The following is a 9,058-nucleotide window of genomic DNA, read 5'->3' as shown; positions in this document are numbered from 1 at the left end:
GATAGGATAGGATAGAGGATAGGATAGGATAGAGGATAGGATAGGATAGAGGATAGGATAGGATAGAGGATAGGATAGGATAGAGGATAGGATAGGATAGAGGATAGGTTAGGATAGAGGATAGGATAGTATAGAGGACAGGATAGGATACAGGATTGGATAGGATACAGGAAAGGATAGGATTGAGGATAGGATAGGATGGAGGATAGGATAGGATAGAGGATAGGATAGGATAGAGGATAGGATAGGATAGGATAGAGGATAGGATAGGATAGAGGATAGGATAGACGATAGGATAGGACAGAGGATAGGATAGGATAGAGGATAGAGGATAGAGGATAGAGGATAGAGGATAGGATAGAGGATAGAGGATAGGATAGGATAGAGGATAGGATAGGATAGAGGATAGGATAGGATAGAGGATAGGATAGGATAGAGGATAGTATATGATAGAGGATAGGATAGGATAGAGGATAGGATAGGATATAGGATAGGATAGGATAGAGGATAGGATAGGATAGAGGAATAGGATAGGATAGAGGATAGGATAGACGATAGGATAGGATAGAGCATAGGATAGGATAGAGGATAGGATAGGATAGAGGACAGGATAGGATACAGGATTGGATAGGATACAGGAAAGGATAGGATTGAGGATAGGATAGGATGGAGGGTAGGATAGGATAGAGGATAGGATAGAGGATAGGATAGGATAGAGGATAGGATAGACGATAGGATAGGACAGAGGATAGGATAGGATAGAGGATAGAGGATAGAGGATAGAGGATAGAGGATAGGATAGGATAGAGGATAGAGGATAGAGGATAGAGGATAGAGGATAGGATAGGATAGAGGATAGAGGATAGGATAGGATAGAGGATAGGATAGGATAGAGGATAGGATAGGATAGAGGATAGGATAGGACAGAGGATAGGGTAGGATAGAGGATAGGATAGGATAGAGGATAGGATAGGATAGAGTATAGGATAGGATAGAGGATAGGATAGGATAGAGGATAGGATAGGATAGAGGAATAGGATAGGATAGAGGATAGGATAGACGATAAGATAGGATAGAGCATAGGATAGGATAGAGTATAGGATAGGCTAGAGGACAGGATAGGATAGGATAGAGGATAGGATAGGATAGAGGATAGGATAGGATAGAGCATAGGATAGGATAGAGTATAGGATAGGCTAGAGGACAGGATAGGATACAGGATTGGATAGGATACAGGAAAGGATAGGATTGAGGATAGGATAGGATAGAGGATAGGATAGGATAGAGGATAGGATAGGATAGAGGATAGGTTAGGATAGACGATAGGATAGGATAGAGGATAGGATAGGATAGAGGATAGGATAGGATAGAGGATAGGATAGGATAGAGGATAGGATAGGATAGAGGATAGGTTAGGATAGAGGATAGGATAGTATAGAGGACAGGATAGGATACAGGATTGGATAGGATACAGGAAAGGATAGGATTGAGGATAGGATAGGATGGAGGATAGGATAGGATAGAGGATAGGATAGGATAGAGGATAGGATAGACGACAGGATAGGATAGAGGATAGGATAGGATAGGATACAGGATAGGATAGGATAGAGGATAGGATAAGATAGAAGATAGGTTAGGATAGAGGATAGGATAGGATAGAGGATAGGATAGGATAGAGGATAGGTTAGGATAGAGGATAGGATAGTATAGAGGACAGGATAGGATACAGGATTGGATAGGATACAGGAAAGGATAGGATTGAGGATAGGATAGGATGGAGGATAGGATAGGATAGAGGATAGGATAGGATAGAGGATAGGATAGACGACAGGATAGGATAGAGGATAGGATAGGATAGGATACAGGATAGGATAGGATAGAGGATAGGATAAGATAGAAGATAGGTTAGGATAGAGGATAGGATAGTATAGAGGACAGGATAGGATAGAGGATAGGATAGGATAGAAGATATTATAGGATAGAGGATAGATGATAGGATAGGATAGAGGATAGGATAGGGGATAGGATAGAGGATAGGATAGAGGATAGGATAGGGGATAGGATAGGATAGAGGATAGGATAGGATAGGATAGAGGATAGGATAGGATAGGATAGAGGATAGGATAGGATAGAAGATAGGATAGGATAGAGGATAGCATAGGATAGAGGATAGGATAGGATAGAGGATAGGATAGGATAGAGGATAGGATAGGATAGAGGATAGGATAGGATAGAGGATAGGATAGGATAGAGGATAGGATAGGATAGAGGATAGGTTAGGATAGAGGATAGGATAGTATAGAGGACAGGATAGGATACAGGATTGGATAGGATACAGGAAAGGATAGGATTGAGGATAGGATAGGATGGAGGATAGGATAGGATAGAGGATAGGATAGGATAGAGGATAGGATAGGATAGGATAGAGGATAGGATAGGATAGAGGATAGGATAGACGATAGGATAGGACAGAGGATAGGATAGGATAGAGGATAGAGGATAGACGATAGAGGATAGGATAGGATAGAGGATAGAGGATAGGATAGGATAGAGGATAGGATAGGATAGAGGATAGGATAGGATAGAGGATAGGATAGGATAGAGGATAGTATATGATAGAGGATAGGATAGGATAGAGGATAGGATAGGATATAGGATAGGATAGGATAGAGGATAGGATAGGATAGAGGAATAGGATAGGATAGAGGATAGGATAGACGATAGGATAGGATAGAGCATAGGATAGGATAGAGGATAGGATAGGATAGAGGACAGGATAGGATACAGGATTGGATAGGATACAGGAAAGGATAGGATTGAGGATAGGATAGGATGGAGGGTAGGATAGGATAGAGGATAGGATAGAGGATAGGATAGGATAGAGGATAGGATAGACGATAGGATAGGACAGAGGATAGGATAGGATAGAGGATAGAGGATAGAGGATAGAGGATAGAGGATAGGATAGGATAGAGGATAGAGGATAGAGGATAGGATAGGATAGAGGATAGAGGATAGGATAGGATAGAGGATAGGATAGGATAGAGGATAGGATAGGATAGAGGATAGGATAGGACAGAGGATAGGGTAGGATAGAGGATAGGATAGGATAGAGGATAGGATAGGATAGAGTATAGGATAGGATAGAGGATAGGATAGGATAGAGGATAGGATAGGATAGAGGAATAGGATAGGATAGAGGATAGGATAGACGATAAGATAGGATAGAGCATAGGATAGGATAAAGTATAGGATAGGCTAGAGGACAGGATAGGATAGGATAGAGGATAGGTTAGGATAGAGGATAGGATAGGATAGAGCATAGGATAGGATAGAGTATAGGATAGGCTAGAGGACAGGATAGGATACAGGATTGGATAGGATACAGGAAAGGATAGGATTGAGGATAGGATAGGATAGAGGATAGGATAGGATAGAGGATAGGATAGGATAGAGGATAGGTTAGGATAGACGATAGGATAGGATAGAGGATAGGATAGGATAGAGGATAGAGGATAGAGGATAGAGGATAGAGGATAGGATAGGATAGAGGATAGAGGATAGGATAGGATAGAGGATAGCATAGGATAGAGGATAGGATAGGATAGAGGATAGGATAGGATAGAGGATAGGATAGGATAGAGGATAGGATAGGATAGAGGATAGGATAGGATAGAGGATAGGATAGGATAGAGGATAGGATAGGATAGAGGATAGGATAGGATAGAGGATAGGTTAGGATAGAGGATAGGATAGTATAGAGGACAGGATAGGATACAGGATTGGATAGGATACAGGAAAGGATAGGATTGAGGATAGGATAGGATGGAGGATAGGATAGGATAGAGGATAGGATAGGATAGAGGATAGGATAGACGACAGGATAGGATAGAGGATAGGATAGGATAGGATACAGGATAGGATAGGATAGAGGATAGGATAAGATAGAAGATAGGTTAGGATAGAGGATAGGATAGTATAGAGGACAGGATAGGATAGAGGATAGGATAGGATAGAGGATAGGTTAGGATAGAGGATAGGATAGTATAGAGGACAGGATAGGATACAGGATTGGATAGGATACAGGAAAGGATAGGATTGAGGATAGGATAGGATGGAGGATAGGATAGGATAGAGGATAGGATAGGATAGGATAGAGGATAGGATAGGATAGAGGATAGGATAGACGATAGGATATTACAGAGGATAGGATAGGATAGAGGATAGAGGATAGAGGATAGAGGATAGGATAGGATAGAGGATAGAGGATAGAGGATAGAGGATAGGATAGGATAGAGGATAGGATAGGATAGAGGATAGGATAGGATAGAGGATAGGATAGGACAGATGATAGGGTAGGATAGAGGATAGGATAGGATAGAGTATAGGATAGGATACAGGATAGGATAGGATAGAGGATAGGATAGGATAGAGGATAGGATAGGATAGAGGATAGGATAGGATAGAAGATAGGATAGGATAGAGGATAGGATAGGATAGAGGATTGGATAGGATAGAGGATAGATGATAGGATAGGATAGAGGATAGGATAGGGGATTTGATAGGATAGAGGATAGGATAGGATAGAAGATATTATAGGATAGAGGATAGATGATAGGATAGGATAGAGGATAGGATAGGGGATAGGATAGAGGATAGGATAGGGGATAGGATAGGATAGAGGATAGGATAGGATAGGATAGAGGATAGGATAGGATAGAAGATATGATAGGATAGAGGATAGCATAGGATAGAGGATAGGATAGGATAGAGGATAGGATAGGATAGAGGATAGGATAGGATAGAGGATAGAATAGACGATAGGATAGGATAGAGGATTGGATAGGATAGAGGATAGGATAGGATAGAGGATAGGATAGGATAGAGGATAGGATAGGATAGAGGATAGGATAGGATAGAGGATAGGTTAGGATAGAGGATAGGATAGGATAGAGGATAGGATAGGATAGAGGATAGGATAGGATAGAGGATAGGATAGGATAGAGGATAGGATAGGATAGAGGATAGGATAGGATAGAGGATAGGTTAGGATAGAGGATAGGATAGTATAGAGGACAGGATAGGATACAGGATTGTATAGGATACAGGAAAGGATAGGATTGAGGATAGGATAGGATGGAGGATAGGATAGGATAGAGGATAGGATAGGATAGAGGATGGGATAGACGACAGGATAGGATAGAGGATAGGATAGGATAGGATACAGGATAGGATAGGATACAGGATAGGATAGGATAGAGGATAGGATAAGATAGAAGATAGGTTAGGATAGAGGATAGGATAGTATAGAGGACAGGATAGGATAGAGGATAGGATAGGATAGAAGATATTATAGGATAGAGGATAGATGATAGGATAGGATAGAGGATAGGATAGGGGATAGGATAGAGGATAGGATAGGGGATAGGATAGAGGATAGGATAGGGGATAGGATAGGATAGAGGATAGGATAGGATAGGATAGAGGATAGGATAGGATAGAAGATAGGATAGGGGATTTGATAGGATAGAGGATAGGATAGGATAGAAGATAGGATAGGGTAGAAGATAGGATAGGATAGAGGATAGGATAGGATAGAGGATAGGATAGGATAGAGGATAGGATTGGACAGAGAATAGGGTAGGGGATTTGATAGGATAGAGGATAGGATAGGATAGAAGATAGGATTGGATAGAGGATAGGATAGGATAGAGGATAGGATAGGATAGAGGACAAGATAGGATACAGGATTGGATAGGATACAGAAAGGATAGGATTGAGGATAGGATAGGATGGAGGATAGGATTGGACAGAGAATAGGGTAGGGGATTTGATAGGATAGAGGATAGGATAGGATAGAAGATAGGATAGGATAGAGGATAGGATAGGATAGAGGATAGCATAGGATAGAGGACAGGATAGGATACAGGATTGGATAGGATACAGGATAGGATAGGATAGAGGATAGGATAGGATAGAGGATAGGATAGGATAGAGGATAGGATAGGATAGAGGCTAGGATAGGATAGAGGATAGGATAGGATAGAGGATAGGATAGGATAGAGGATAGGATAGGATAGAGGATAGGATAGGATAGAGGATAGGATAGGATAGAGGATAGGTTAGGATAGAGGATAGGATAGTATAGAGGACAGGATAGGATACAGGATTGGATAGGATACAGGAAAGGATAGGATTGAGGATAGGATAGGATGGAGGATAGGATAGGATAGAGGATAGGATAGGATAGAGGATAGGATAGACGACAGGATAGGATAGAGGATAGGATAGGATAGGATACAGGATAGGATAGGATAGAGGATAGGATAAGATAGAAGATAGGTTAGGATAGAGGATAGGATAGGAAAGAGGATAGGATAGGATAGAGGATAGGTTAGGATAGAGGATAGGATAGTATAGAGGACAGGATAGGATACAGGATTGGATAGGATACAGGAAAGGATAGGATTGAGGATAGGATAGGATGGAGGATAGGATAGGATAGAGGATAGGATAGGATAGAGGATAGGATAGACGACAGGATAGGATAGAGGATAGGATAGGATAGGATACAGGATAGGATAGGATAGAGGATAGGATAAGATAGAAGATAGGTTAGGATAGAGGATAGGATAGTATAGAGGACAGGATAGGATAGAGGATAGGATAGGATAGAGGATAGTATATGATAGAGGATAGGATAGGATAGAGGATAGGATAGGATATAGGATAGGATAGGATAGAGGATAGGATAGGATAGAGGAATAGGATAGGATAGAGGATAGGATAGACGATAGGATAGGATAGAGCATAGGATAGGATAGAGGATAGGATAGGATAGAGGACAGGATAGGATACAGGATTGGATAGGATACAGGAAAGGATAGGATTGAGGATAGGATAGGATGGAGGGTAGGATAGGATAGAGGATAGGATAGAGGATAGGATAGGATAGAGGATAGGATAGACGATAGGATAGGACAGAGGATAGGATAGGATAGAGGATAGAGGATAGAGGATAGAGGATAGAGGATAGGATAGGATAGGATAGAGGATAGAGGATAGAGGATAGAGGATAGAGGATAGAGGATAGGATAGGATAGAGGATAGAGGATAGGATAGGATAGAGGATAGGATAGGATAGAGGATAGGATAGGATAGAGGATAGGATAGGACAGAGGATAGGGTAGGATAGAGGATAGGATAGGATAGAGGATAGGATAGGATAGAGTATAGGATAGGATAGAGGATAGGATAGGATAGAGGATAGGATAGGATAGAGGAATAGGATAGGATAGAGGATAGGATAGACGATAAGATAGGATAGAGCATAGGATAGGATAGAGTATAGGATAGGCTAGAGGACAGGATAGGATAGGATAGAGGATAGGATAGGATAGAGGATAGGATAGGATAGAGCATAGGATAGGATAGAGTATAGGATAGGCTAGAGGACAGGATAGGATACAGGATTGGATAGGATACAGGAAAGGATAGGATTGAGGATAGGATAGGATAGAGGATAGGATAGGATAGAGGATAGGATAGGATAGAGGATAGGTTAGGATAGACGATAGGATAGGATAGAGGATAGGATAGGATAGAGGATAGAGGATAGAGGATAGAGGATAGAGGATAGGATAGGATAGAGGATAGAGGATAGGATAGGATAGAGGATAGCATAGGATAGAGGATAGGATAGGATAGAGGATAGGATAGGATAGAGGATAGGATAGGATAGAGGATAGGATAGGATAGAGGATAGGATAGGATAGAGGATAGGATAGGATAGAGGATAGGATAGGATAGAAGATAGGATAGGATAGAGGATAGGATAGGATAGAGGATTGGATAGGATAGAGGATAGATGATAGGATAGGATAGAGGATAGGATAGGGGATTTGATAGGATAGAGGATAGGATAGGATAGAGGATAGGATAGGATAGAGGATAGGATAGGATAGAGGATAGGTTAGGATAGAGGATAGGATAGGATAGAGGATAGGATAGGATAGAGGATAGGATAGGATAGAGGATAGGATAGGATAGAGGATAGGATAGGATAGAGGATAGGATAGGATAGAGGATAGGTTAGGATAGAGGATAGCATAGTATAGAGGACAGGATAGGATAGAGGATAGAATAGACGATAGGATAGGATAGAGGATTGGATAGGATAGAGGATAGGATAGGATAGAGGATAGGATAGGATAGAGGATAGGATAGGATAGAGGATAGGATAGGATAGAGGATAGGTTAGGATAGAGGATAGGATAGGATAGAGGATAGGATAGGATAGAGGATAGGATAGGATAGAGGATAGGATAGGATAGAGGATAGGATAGGATAGAGGATAGGATAGGATAGAGGATAGGTTAGGATAGAGGATAGGATAGTATAGAGGACAGGATAGGATACAGGATTGGATAGGATACAGGAAAGGATAGGATTGAGGATAGGATAGGATGGAGGATAGGATAGGATAGAGGATAGGATAGGATAGAGGATGGGATAGACGACAGGATAGGATAGAGGATAGGATAGGATAGGATACAGGATAGGATAGGATACAGGATAGGATAGGATAGAGGATAGGATAAGATAGAAGATAGGTTAGGATAGAGGATAGGTTAGGATAGAGGATAGGATAGTATAGAGGACAGGATAGGATACAGGATTGGATAGGATACAGGAAAGGATAGGATTGAGGATAGGATAGGATGGAGGATAGGATAGGATAGAGGATAGGATAGGATAGAGGATAGGATAGACGACAGGATAGGATAGAGGATAGGATAGGATAGGATACAGGATAGGATAGGATAGAGGATAGGATAAGATAGAAGATAGGTTAGGATAGAGGATAGGATAGGATAGAGGATAGGATAGGATAGAGGATAGGTTAGGATAGAGGATAGGATAGTATAGAGGACAGGATAGGATACAGGATTGGATAGGATACAGGAAAGGATAGGATTGAGGATAGGATAGGATGGAGGATAGGATAGGATAGAGGATAGGATAGGATAGAGGATAGGATAGACGACAGGATAGGATA

This window comes from Halictus rubicundus, unplaced genomic scaffold, assembly GCF_050948215.1.
Source record: "Halictus rubicundus isolate RS-2024b unplaced genomic scaffold, iyHalRubi1_principal scaffold0023, whole genome shotgun sequence".
NCBI lineage: Eukaryota > Metazoa > Arthropoda > Insecta > Hymenoptera > Halictidae > Halictus > Halictus rubicundus.
Note: the sequence above shows the minus strand (reverse complement) of the source record.